Raw genomic sequence first — 13,464 nt, forward strand, 5'->3', positions numbered from 1 at the left:
AATACAATAAAAAGAAACTATAACCAACTAAAAGAAGGCTCAGGAACTTATTCCATATGACCAGGTGGAGAGTGCTGAGATTGTCTACCTCAGCATCATGGTCCAGAACATCTGACCCTGGTATGTAATGCCGCAAGCCCCAAAATCCAAGACTAGGAACCACTGTCATTGCCCTCTACCTGACCTCTCTTCATACTAGACAACTGAAATTGTATTGAAGCATTTCATTAATAGCAACATACTGCAGTAATGGAGTGCAATGCATCAGTGCCTAACACGTGGAACTATGTACCCTAACAACTATAGACCAGCAGTTTCTCCACCCAATAAAACCTGTCCAGATATATAGTGTGACAAAGGGCTTCTGTCAGCATAACTTCCACTTATCGAAATCTCTCATCTGAATTGACTGGATCGGGGTTATTTTTTCACAGTAAAGCGCATGGAATTGTACGACCGCATGGAATTCTATGACCTGAGGAATTTTCAATATTCCCTCTTTCCCAACTCTATTACGAACCGGGATCAGAATTATTCACAGCGTTCCTCTTCATAGCAAACCAGGGGTATCTCCTTCAGACGGGTTTGTCAACACTATTGGTAATGGATTCCTTGGAGTCAGTCACGGCATTGCTTGCTCCTCCCTGTTTTCCTTGCTTGTTGTATCTGGGTTGACTTTACAATGGACATTATCATTACAGCAAAGCCTCCACAGGATTCACGGAAGGCCTCCCTACTGCAGCACGGCGTGAACCACCCCAGAACTCAGATGTCGCTGCCAGTTGTTGACCCAGTATGAGATTCTCGCACCCAGATCAGAATCAACAACAAGGTGGAACCATGGTCCATGAATTATCTCACAACCTAAAGGAGGGTGTCTTTGGAATGCCACTAAAGACCATGGTATGTGTGGTAAGTGTGCTGTATTTTATGGAAAACTCTGAAAATTGCTGCATGAACAAGCCTGTAGCAAAAGCACATATTTGACGCTCCTGCAGCATACACATCCACAACTCTTTAACCCTTTGTGTTCTTTCTAAGAGAACCAGGCACTGTAGACACACCAAACACCTCATCTGCAACAGTAGCATGCTTAGTCAATGTAACATGCCTACAGGACTCCCCCCACCTACACTCTTCTTCCAGCACTCACCATGCTCTGTGGCCGCAAGCACTTCTGTACAAAACAACTGTGCCACGAGGCCACAACGAAGGTAGTTATCATATAATAAGCAGTTAACATAAGATAGCATAACATTAGATAACCTAAACGAACCAAACATAGTGTAGCTTAACATAACATCAAGACAGCGATGCATCACATAACCACAGCATTTCTACTCATTTCTACTAACTAGTTGGACAAGTTGAAGAGAGAGGATGTCAGATTCTCTGTGTCCTAAAATAAAATGTATTTATTTCCTTTTTGAATGGCAGTGTCAGATGGGCAGTTTTCTTACGAATGTCAGTGCTGGGCTGAAGTTTGCTTTATAGGTGAAAAAGATGCTGTGGCAGACGAGAAGTTTGTCTAAAGCTGCTTTAGGTTCACTTGTTAAAGAAAACAAATTATGCCTTGATAGGGGCCTGATCTGGTACAAAAATAACATTTTCTACGTGGGCGCTAAAGCCAGCTTGTGCCTAAACACTCGCATGGTAACCAGCATGTTCCCATCTGCTAGTTACACTTTCGAAAAAACGCGCGAAGAGTCCCACACTAGGAATGTCAGGTTCACTCCACGGGCTTATGTTTCCTGGCCCAGTTTGACATCATGCAGACAGTGAGGCCTTCTGTACTTTCACTTATGTGAGTTGAAAAAGGAAGAATCTTTTAAAAAAACACTGTGATGATGAGTTATTTTTGTGAAAAAGTAATTCAAAGGCCACAACATGTTTATTCAGTAATTTGCATTAATATGGTCTGCAATGCATTAATGTAGCTTTGAGCAAGATAAGCATTGCAAGTGCTGTGCTTCCAGACATACTGCTAGCAAATTAAGTTATTACCCACAGCTGTGGGCAGTAATGGCCGTCGATTACCCCCTGCTGAAATGATATGCCCGATCCTCATACGAGATCCAAGAAGGAGCAGACAATTAACTGTCGCTATTGCCCGCAGCAAAGGGCATTAAGACTAAGACCAGATGTCAGTCTCCTCTAACTCCTCCCTAAAGAAAAGGAACAAGCATTGGCACAGCCAATAGGTCTTGCCTTTGGCACCTTGTAAATTTAAATGTAACCTTATAAGTGTTTAGACATGCAGGACATTATCCTGGGTGCTGTACCACCAGGGATTGAAGCGCTATACAATTTCGACACACTGGGTCATGCAGTGTGATTCACAAATACATGCTTGCCTCAGGAAACATTTATGGACACATTCCAAGGCTTTTTAACGCACAGACAGAAAGACAGCGTCCCGGAGGCGGACGGAGCGGCGGGTGGGACTTTACCACCAGGTATGTGTCCTCCTGGGACCCTCGTCTTGCGCTATTCCCCTAGCGACCTTCGCTCATTTCTTCCTCATGGCTATGGCTGCCGTACTGTATTTCCTGCCCGCTACAACGGGAAATCCCGCTGTCCGGGTTGTGGTTGGCGGCCCACCCGCTCGCTCTCTGCACGGCCGAGCACTAACATCTCGAGTACGGGTTTCGGATGCATGCTATTGAACACCAGGTCAGCTTGCAAACATGCGCAGGACATTTATGAGCTTCTCGATGTAGATAAACCACTATGCCTCATGCTCACTGAGACATGGTGGGGCGACTCTTCTAACCCAGACGTCGCTCTGGCTATCCCGCCTGATTACAACATCTTCAGAAAGGATAGAGCCAATGGAAGGGGAGGTGGAGTTGCGCTGGTGGTCCGAAAAGGAACTCCTTGTGAGATCCTGTCAGCTATGGACATCCGTGGCTCGGAGACCCTAGCCTTCTCTATCTCTCTGTCTCCCCACCAATCCTTTAAGGGACTGCTTGTTTACAGACCACCGGGTTCCCCCGGCACCTTCTTTGAAGATCTGGATATGGTGCTGGTGGAGCTGGCCCTGAAAGCCGAACATTTCATCGTGGCTGGCGATTTCAACTTCCGGATGGATGATTCATCCGATCCGGCGGCCGCCAAACTGTCGGAGGCGCTGACCCCGTTGGGGCTCTTCCCCTACTTTCAGGAGCCCACACATGATAAGGGGCATACCCTCGACCAGGTCTTTTCGTCTGTCCCTCTCGAGGGGATAGAGATCACCCCTGTCTTATGGTCGGACCACTTTCTTGCAAAATTTGTGATCAAGGGCATAGTTAAATCTGTGCCTATCCCGGCACATCAACAGGGTCGTGTCTATAGGGCTTTCCATCGTGTCACCCCGGAGATGCTGGCTCAGGCAGCTGAAGCCCATCCATGCCCTCTCTCAGGTGATCTAGACAGGGATCTGCAGACCATGCATGACTGGCTACTGGATAGGCTTAACGATCTCGCCCCGGAAGTAACATCTCGCCCAACACCGAAACGGGTCTCTGCGCCTTGGTTTACCGCTGCACTGTCGGCTACGCGGCAGCAGTGCAAGGTAGCCGAAAGAGCCTGGCGGGCACAATATGACTCTGGTGCCAAGTTGACCTACAAAACGGTGGTTAAGGCCTATCACCGGGACATCCGTATGGAAAAAAAAGCCTACCTAGCCAGGAGAATTGATGCGGCTTCCAACTCCTGCAAGGAGATTTTCTCCATTGTGAGAGAATTCACCTCACCTTGGTCTAACACCTCGGACCAAAAACCATCTGGTACCTGGGCCACGGACCTTGCGGACTTTTTTACGAGTAAGATCCAACGCATTCAGGAGTCATTCTTGGCACCAGTGTCTGCGGGCCAGACTGAACCTGACACCTCCACACCGCCACAGGTCGGGCCAGGGGCGACGTTGAGCGTGTTTCCTTCTATCTCTGCTCCGGTCTCCCTGGCTCTCATGGGCAACTTAAAATCGGGTTCTCCCCTCGACCCTTGCCCCGCAAAATTTCTGGCGAAAGTTGCGGAGGTGATCAACCCGTTGGCTAATCCGCTCTTAAATCTTTCGCTGAGGCTTGGTGTGGTCCCGCAGGCCTGGAAGCAGGCGATGGTGATTCCATTGCTTAAAAAGCCTGGTTTAGATCCGAAGGCCCCGGTTAATTATAGGCCAATCTCCCTGCTGCCGGCCCTCACGAAGATTCTGGAAAAACACGTCCAGGGCGTGCTTTCCAACTTTCTTGAATCTAATGAGATCCTGCACGCCACCCAATCGGGCTTTCGTCCCCATCTCAGTACTGAGACTGCGCTCCTGGAGGTTTCGGAAACCATTAAAGGGGTTCTGGACTCTGGGGGCAAAGTCATGCTGGTGATGTTAGATCTGTCGGCGGCGTTCGACACCGTTCCCCATCATGGTCTTCTCGACAGACTTTTCGAGATAGGCATACGGGGGACGGTGTTCGACTGGTTTTCTTCTTTTCTTGCCGGCCGCCGGCAGTCGATCTGGGCCCCACCGGATTCCGCCGTGATGCCGCCTCTGGGAGTCGGGGTCCCTCAGGGCTCTATCTTGAGCCCGACCCTCTTTAACATCATTATGACCCCCTTGGCGGCATTGGTGGAGTCGCATGGTGCCCAGATCGTATCCTATGCGGATGACACCCAGCTCCTCTTCTCTTGTAAGAGAGGAGGCGACTTTGAAGGGGAGAGCATTCGGGATTGCCTTGGGGCTGTTTTCCACTGGTTCCATCTAAACAGCCTTAAGTGCAACTCCGACAAGTCCGAAGTTCTGTTCTTTGGGTGCGACACAGAACCGGACTGGCAGACCTGGTGGCCACGGGATATGTTCCCTCCGTCCTGCTCCTCTCAGGTTGCTAAGAATCTGGGGGTGAAGATGGATAACAGGCTCACCTTGAAATCCCAGATCCTGGGGGTTTCGGGCGTTTGCTTTGGCATCCTCAGGATGCTGCGGAGGTTTCTTCCTCTGTTATCCGTGGAACACAGGACGCTGACTGTCCAGGCTCTGATTGGGTCCAGGTTGGATTATTCCAACGCTCTCTACCTGGGCCTTCCAGAGTACTTGTTGCAGCGGCTTCAAGTGGTACAGAATGCCGCTGCAAGGGCAATCTTTGGCCTCAGTAGGCGCTCCAGGACCTCTGGCTTGCTGGCAACTCTACACTGGCTTCCTATCCGCAAGAGGATTGCCTTCAAGGCGCTGACCTTGACCTACAAAGCTCTCCATAAGGAGGGAGCCAAGTACCTCCAAAAGAGACTGGTCTTTTACCACCCGACCAGGTCTCTGAGGTCGGAAGCCCTGCACCTTGCTGTTGTCCCCCGGGTCAAGAAAGCGCGCCTCGGGGGCCGCTCTTTTGGACTGCTGGCTTCTCAGCTGTGGAACTCTTTACCTCTGACCCTGCGGGGAGCCACCAGCCTACTGGCTTTTAGGAAAGGCCTTAAAACTTGGCTGTTTACTCAGTAGCCTGTCCTCCTTGAATATTTGCTCCACTCTTCCGTTAGTTTTTTTCTGATGTTATGTTTTTTATGTTGCAGCATTGTCTCTTTCTCCGCTAAAGCGCCGGGACACTCTTTTTGAGTAGCCGCGCGCTATAGAAATAATTAAATAACATAACATAACATAACATAAGTGCCTCAATGGAAGTCAACAGGACTATAATATTCTGTGTGCGACAGCATCACTAGAGTATTGAACAACCAATGAAAAAAGCAGTGAAGTACTTTCCATTGGCGGAGACGTCACATCCCTCCACCGCCAGGCCTCTGTTCACCAGGCACACTTCTCCAGAGTTTTTTATTAACCCCTTCACTGCGGCGGCTATTCCGCAGCAGTGCTAAGGGGGCGGGGCGGCCGCGCGGCGGCCGCATGCTGGTGACGGAACCGCTCCGTCACCAGCGTCGGTTGAGCTGTGCTTGTGACGGAGCGGTTCCGTCATGGCCCGCCCCGCTCAATAGAACGCTCAGCGCAGGTGCGAAATTCGTGCCGCGCAGGAGCACCGAGCGGGCCATGACGGAACCGCTCCGTCATCAGCACAGCGCACCCGTAGCTGATGACGGAGCGGTTCCGTCATCAGCACTTAAGGGGTTAAAAACGCTGCTCGCACCATCCGTTTACCAGCATGCACCTGGCCCGCCCTCTGTCCCAGCCCTCTGGGTATATGAGCACTAGACACAGCAACAACAACAAAATGCTCCCATATGTCAGGTAGAGGGGAAATAATGAATAAACAGGGATGGCGTCGGCATCACTTAATCTCCGCACACCTAAAAACAAAGAAATAAACCTGACCTTGCGTAATGCAACTGACTCTTTTGCAAAATGCTCCAATACCTTTGGGTCAGTCAAGTTTGCGCTCTATAAAAATGCCCCCAAAAATGTATTTGCCTTGTGTAATGTAACTAATGCTCATGTAAAGCACTCCAACACCTTCTGGTTGCTCAATTTCACATTATATAATAAAAAATTAATCACAGACCCTGGTGAGCTACTTTGAATGTGCTTTGACATTAGAGCTCTGAGAGGAGTGGGATGACAGCAAGAGGAAGAAGGGCAGGCATGCAGTGACAAAGGAGGAGGTGGGAGGGACAAATGCTGTTCCCATTTGTCAGGTAGAAGGCAAATAATTAATAAACAGGGACAGTGTCGGCATCACTTAATCTCTGTGCAACTAAGAACAAAACAATGAACCTGACCATGTGTAATGTAAGTGGCGCTTTTGTAAAGCGCTTCAATACCTTTGGATCAATTGAGTTTGCGCCATGAAAAATCCCCCCCCCCCAAAATTAATCTGACATTGTGTAATGTAACTAGCGCTCATGTAAAATGCTCAAACACATTCAGGATGCTTCAGTTCACATTATATAATAAAAATGCCTCACAGTCCCTTGGGAGCTTTCATGAATATGCTTTGAAATTAGAGCTCAGAGAGGAGAAGGAGGACGACCATTACAGAAAGTGGCAGTGGGGAGGCATGCAGAGACATGGGGAGGAGGTGGGACAGACAAATGTTATTTCCATTTGTCAGGTATAGAGGAAATAATGAATAAACATGGGTGGCATCGGTATCACTTTATCTCTGTGCACCTAACAACAAAAAATTAACTTTACCTTGTGTAATGTAAGTGGCGCTTTTGTAAAGCGCTTCAATACCTGGGTCAGTTGAGTTTGCGCTCTATAAAAATGACCCCAAAAATAAATCTGACATTGTGTAATGTAACTAGCGTTCATGTAAAGTGCTCTAACAACTTCAGGTCACTCAAGTTCACATTATATAAACAAGCGTCAGAGAAAATACCTCATGAGTTACCCAGGTTTTGCCCTTAACTGTGCTGCAATGTTGGGTTGTTGAAGATCCGGTGTCCAAGGCTCAATAAAGCAACAAGCAGTTAAGTGGGAAGAGTTTGGAAGAAAACGATGCGCTTTGAAGTCAGAGAAAATTGAAGAACTGATTTAGATTAGGGCCACCCGGGTCACTCGTGACCACCTCTCAACCTTCCACACAAATAAAGAGTTGGTCAGGCAGTAGAAAATACAAACCAAAGTGATTTATTAGTCATACACTCAAGCGGAGTCCAGTCTGACCAGCCTCCTTGGCTTGCTGCAGAGGATGCTGACCTCAGACAACATGGTAAGGTGTAAAGTACATTTCCAGCACCCCTAAAGACACGCCCAGACTGGATTTTTCCATTTGGGAGCTAATGAACAAAGGAGGTACAGAAGGATGAGTTAAAATCCTAGGACCGGGCACACTTTATCGTGTATTCAAGGTTACTCTGCTTGCCCTCACCTCTCCGAGCAGTGGGAGCAAGCCTATCTAGTCAGGAAGGTATATGCTAATAAAACATTCTATTCAATAACAAAGCAAACTCAGCCTTGGAGAAATACACATACAGAGGACACATTGGCAGCTGCTTTTCGTTGAGGCAAAACACAAGGTGAGACAGAAGTTAGTTTCGATCACGGCTCAAAATGGCAGCTAAATACAAAATGGTGCTACAAATGCTAACTTATATCATACAGTGCATAGGAAATTCGGGAAAAGCTATTTTCTAATCCAACAGACCCTTCTTTTAGCATTTGCTAACACATTTTGCTACTATTTGGAGCAAACAACTCCCTACAGAAGTAAAGGACAACCAAAGCTAATATATGCATTATCGAATTTCAAAAATACCGTCATCTATTGACATGATATCTTGTATATCTTGAATCATCATGGCAATTGTCTTAGGGTCAGATACTAAACCCTTCGGCTTGGGCATTAGAGTCTTGGCACAATGAACACAGCAAGCAGGGAGACAATGTGTGCACAGGCAACAGGTGAAGAGTAGGCCAGCATCTACAGCTAAGAAAATTAGGATCTTCCAACCCCAGGACGTTAACAGACTCCAGAACCATCCAGAGAGGGACCAAGTACCATTCTCTTGTGGGATGTCGGATGCAAGTATGTGAAACTTCTGAATGGAAGCGTATACATTAGGGGCGTGGCCAAGATATAGACGCAGCAACTATTGCCAATGACGCGACAGGCCCTTTCCGATCAACAAGGATAACGTCTAACACCGTCCGGTTTTGAAAAGGAACAAGTCTTGTTGCCTGGAACTCAGCTGTAATATTCGTTAAAAAAACAGCTGCGGTATTAATGACCCCCTCTACTACTCGTCTGAGGCGACGTATTTTGAGACTGTTAGACATGGGGCCCCAAAAGGGTATGAAACCCATCATTGCGTCTGTGAACTGTTGCAGAGTGGTATCTGTCTGATCTATATCTTCTGTGTTTATTAACCTTCTAACTCGGGGCAGCTATGCACTCCTATGTTGTAATTGATGATCCCTATGGTAGGTGGATGGTGCTATATACACTGGGGAAGAAGAAAAGAGAGATAACAAGTACCTGACCATCCCCTAAGAAGCCAAATATAAGCTTGAAACCCACAGACAAAATAGACATTATGTGGTGGAAGTAAAGGCGGAATACTCTTTGTACATAACATATATGTGTAATTGTAATTGATCTCCCCTACTTGTACTTCCCCTGGTCTCTGGACACAAAATCCAGCTGTTGTATTGATTATTGGGATTGGCATGCTTTGTCCTTAGTAATATTACATGTCTGGAAGCATTTTAAGTATTTGGTAGCATTAAACCCCTGGAAGTCCAATATTTCATTTCAAAGCCATGTTACATTTTTCTCCTGTTCATATACATTCATACCGACTGTCGGGGACAATGTATATGGGGCCCTTGCTCCCCTGGAGTGAAATCTTGATGAACACGTATATATTCTAACACTGTATATTAATCAGCAGATGTCATATCCATAGTAGAAGAATGAAAATGTATTTATATCATAGTAAACAGTTCAAACCACCCCTCACAGCTTGCTAGATATGAGAATGGCATAGACAGCAAAATATAGCTTCTATGTCTAACTGAGGGGAGTAGACCGCAAATCCACCAATTTGTAACCTTGGACGTACCATGGGCCTGATGTAGCATTTGCAAAAATACATTATCTGTATATCTTTTGCGATGTTCCCCTTTGTGAGGGGCCAAAGTAACAAACATGTGTTCAGGGGGAATATGCCTAATGCCAACCAGAGAATGCAATGGATATTTCTCTTCTAAGAACCATGCTACTCCAAGTCCTGTATTAAAATATCACAACAATCACTACGAAAACAATGTTACTATTTATTGACCAACTAGACCAACTAGACTCATTCCGTTCAGAACGCGTGGCTGCAAATGGTTGATCTTCTTCAGCAATGGGTCAGCCAAACGGGTACATTGTGAAATCAAGGGAAAAGAATGCAAGCAAATTAGGGCCAAAAAGGGAAAGTTCCCAGCGTCCGTTAGAGCCTCACTGGCAGACTCCTATTGTTCATCAACGTTGGCGCTGTTGAGCCCCGGTGGTGGAGCTATCGGACCAGCTCTTGAAGAAAATCCCACGTCGTACAGGATGAATGAATGAATGAATACGATCTTCTATAGCGCATGGCTACCCGGAGGCATCCCAGCGCTGTGTGACCTAAGTACGGGACAAAGACATTCAGTGAAACAGGAATGTCTTCAGGAGCTTCCTAAAGGCGAGATGATTAGCTTCGAGCCTGATGTTATCGGGGAGTTGGTTCCAGAATTTGGCTGCTTGAAGGGAGAGCTGGCGGTCACCCATATGTGACCGCTTGACCCTCGGAACTACCAGCAGATTACGATGGTTGGATCTCAAAGATCTGAGAGGTTGATGTCGGCGGAACAAAGGGCGAAGAATGGACGGGCTGCTATTGGAAATGGATTTATGAGCCATACACATAGTTTTAAACCAGATCCTCTCCTGTATCGGCAGCCAATGAGGAGACCAAAGCGTGGCCTTCACCAAGCTACGTCTGGGTACATTCAGAAGTAGCCAGGCTGCATAGTTCTGAACAGATTGCAGTGTCTGAATAGATCCTGCGGGGACCCCAAGATAGACAGCATTTGCATAGTCCAGATGAGAAAGAATCAGCAACTGGACTGGCAAGCATCTGGCCTCGAAGGGAACAAGCATCAAGACCTTCCTGAGGACCCTAAGTAGACCGTAACAGGTTGCAGCAACTTTTCTGGCCTGAACCTGGAATCCCAAGGTGGAATCAAGCCAAACCCCCAAGCTCTTAATTTGATTCTTAGGGGTAGGGGCAATTTGGCCACCAAGGATCAAGGTTAATAGGGGCCTTATAGCCCAAAAGCATGATGTCAGTTTTGGAGCCATTAAGCTTAAGGAATGAGGCATTCATCCATTCTAGGACCTTGGTGAGACATGGGGTCAGATTGTTAAGCCCCTGGTCTCTGGCGTCATCCCTAACCAGGGAGACCACCAACTGCGTATCATCGGCGTAGGTGAAAAGCTGAATTCCCCAGGGAAGAACCACCTCAGCAAGTGGTCTCATGTAGATGTTAAACATGGTAGGACTTAATGAGGATCCCTGGGGAACGCTGTGATGCAGTGGGAGTTGTTCGGACGACACTTCATCCTCAAAAACAGAGAAGAATCTCTCTGACAGAAAGGATTGGAGCCAATTAAGGGCCATCCCTAAAACTCCAATCTGATAAAGTACCCCCTCAAGGGGAGCACATTCAATCTATCCTGTCCAATATCCGAACAATGCACCAGTTGCACCTTTTCCTCAACTAACTCCGTTGGTACTGCAGCAAAGTACACCCTAACTAGTACAGTCCGTCCCTAACTAGTCGGACTTCTTCTTTGGTGCACCATTCTTCCTTCGAGGAAGCAAGCTGTACCTAGTCACTCCAGGCACAGACGGGTCGGAAAAGAGGACTAGGGGTTCAGGGGACTCAGACACAGAAGTGATAATGGAATGAGGCTCAAGAACAGATGAGTCAGCAGAACAGGACTCCTGATCTCAGGTGGGACAGCTTCATTCAACACTGCCTAATTCTCCTCATCAGTTTGGGTCCAAGTTAGCTGGGCATCCGAGAAGGGGATGAAGCGGAGCACCTGCTCCCCCTCAAAATCCCGAGGCCTTTAAGGGCCCATTGGTCGTAAGGCAGGGGAATAGGTTCCCGGCGGCAGTGCTGTAGGTGAATCCAGTTCTCTCTGCCGGTGACCTTGACTGCACTAAGGGTGGCAAGGAGTATCTGTACCGGCCCCTTCCACCGTGGCTCCAAGGCTTTATTGCTTTGAAAGTTACGAGTGAGAATGTAGTCTTCACGCCGAATATCATGTTCGGGCCCCTCAGTTGCAGGTGGTAGGAGTCCTGGATCTGTTGGTGAATAGAACGTAGACTTTTAGTTAACTCATACAGATAATCCATCAACTGAGGGTATTCAATCTCAGAAAACCTTTTGGGGTGTGGGATGCCCCAGACATTTGCTGGGCGCCCAAACACAAGTTCATAGGGCGACAGCCCCGTTCCGGAGTGGGCTGTTGTTCTTGTTGACAAGAGGGCTAATGGTAAAGCATCTGGCCATTGCAACCCTGTACTCTCCTGTATCTTTGCCAACATCAGTCTAAGAGTACCATTGTACTTCTCAACCAGGCCTGCTGACTGGGGGTGGTTCACAGCATGAAACTTTTGTTTGATGTGGAGTCCCAAGCAAACCAACTGTATCATTCTTGCATTTCCATTATCACTTCTAATCAAACGGCACAAGCCGAAGCGAGGAAAGAACTCCTTGAGGAGTACCTTTGCAGTCGCCATGGCTGTATTTTTTTAGTGGGATTAAGCCTCGACCCATTTACAGAATGCGAAACAACCACCAACACATATTTCAAATTGTTGACACTGTCCATCTCAATAAAATCTATTTGGAGAACTTCAAAAGGAAAAACAGGAGGTGCAAAATTACCTGGTGAAGCAGGGGTACCCTTCCCAGGGTTGTGCATCATACACACCATACAATATTTAACCAAATGGGCCGCTGTCTTTGGGATATTGTCATTTTCCACATGGGGTCTAACAAATTGCAAATGCCTTTCGCACTGATATGAACTGGCCCGTGAGCCATGGTAACCACGGGAAGAACATATGCCTCAGTAACATCCATCTCTGCTTTCCTAACTTATAAGTCCAACACCCATCCTCGTACAAACGTGCTGGGCTTTCCTGCCATATTGCTAATTCCTCAATCGTTGCCTCACTATGAATCTCCTTGACATTTGCCAATGTATCCTCAAACATGGTAACCTCGGACACCCACCTAGCAGGACCTTCTACAAACGTCCTTTTCATTTTTGCTTGAGCTGTTTCCTTAGCTGTCTGATCTGCAAATGCATTCCCTCTGTCCACATCATCTGTTATAGCCTTGTGGGTGCTACACTTCACTACCGCTAATTTCTGGGGAAGTGTCAAGGCTGACAGAAGCCTATGTATCAGGGGGCCATGCTGGATCCTCATCCCATGGGAAGTGAGAAACCCTCTCTCTGCCCAGAGCTGCCCGAAATTCTGGGTGACTCTGAGGGCATACTGGTTTTCAGTATAGATGTTGACAGCCTGTCCCTCACTCAACTCACAGGCTCAAATAAGGGCAACAAGCTCTGCAGCTTGGGCAGACTGATAGGGAACACATGATGTCTCAACGACAGTGTGTAGTGTTGTTAATGCATACGCAGCTGTTGTAGTGCCATCTGGTAACTTGAAACAAGAGCCATCGAAATATAGTTCCCCTTGGGGGTCGGAGAAGGGAACATGTCAGGTCTACCCGTCCCTTCGTCTCTTCCTCTGTCTGAAAGATACAATCATGTATGTCAATTTCCTCACTCTTAGAAGGAAGGGGTAGTAACGCAGCTGGGTTCAGAGTAGCACATCTTTTTATCCTGATATGCGGGGCAAAGAGAGTTAGCTCACAACCAGTCAGACGCGCACTGGTGAGGTGCTGCATCTTGGTCTTATTCAAAAGGGTATCCACAGCATGGGGTACCATATCTGTGAGGTCAGTATCAAGTATCAGCCCAGCCGATTGTTGAT

Source organism: Lissotriton vulgaris, chromosome 7, assembly GCF_964263255.1.
Source record: "Lissotriton vulgaris chromosome 7, aLisVul1.2, whole genome shotgun sequence".
Classification (NCBI taxonomy): domain Eukaryota; kingdom Metazoa; phylum Chordata; class Amphibia; order Caudata; family Salamandridae; genus Lissotriton; species Lissotriton vulgaris.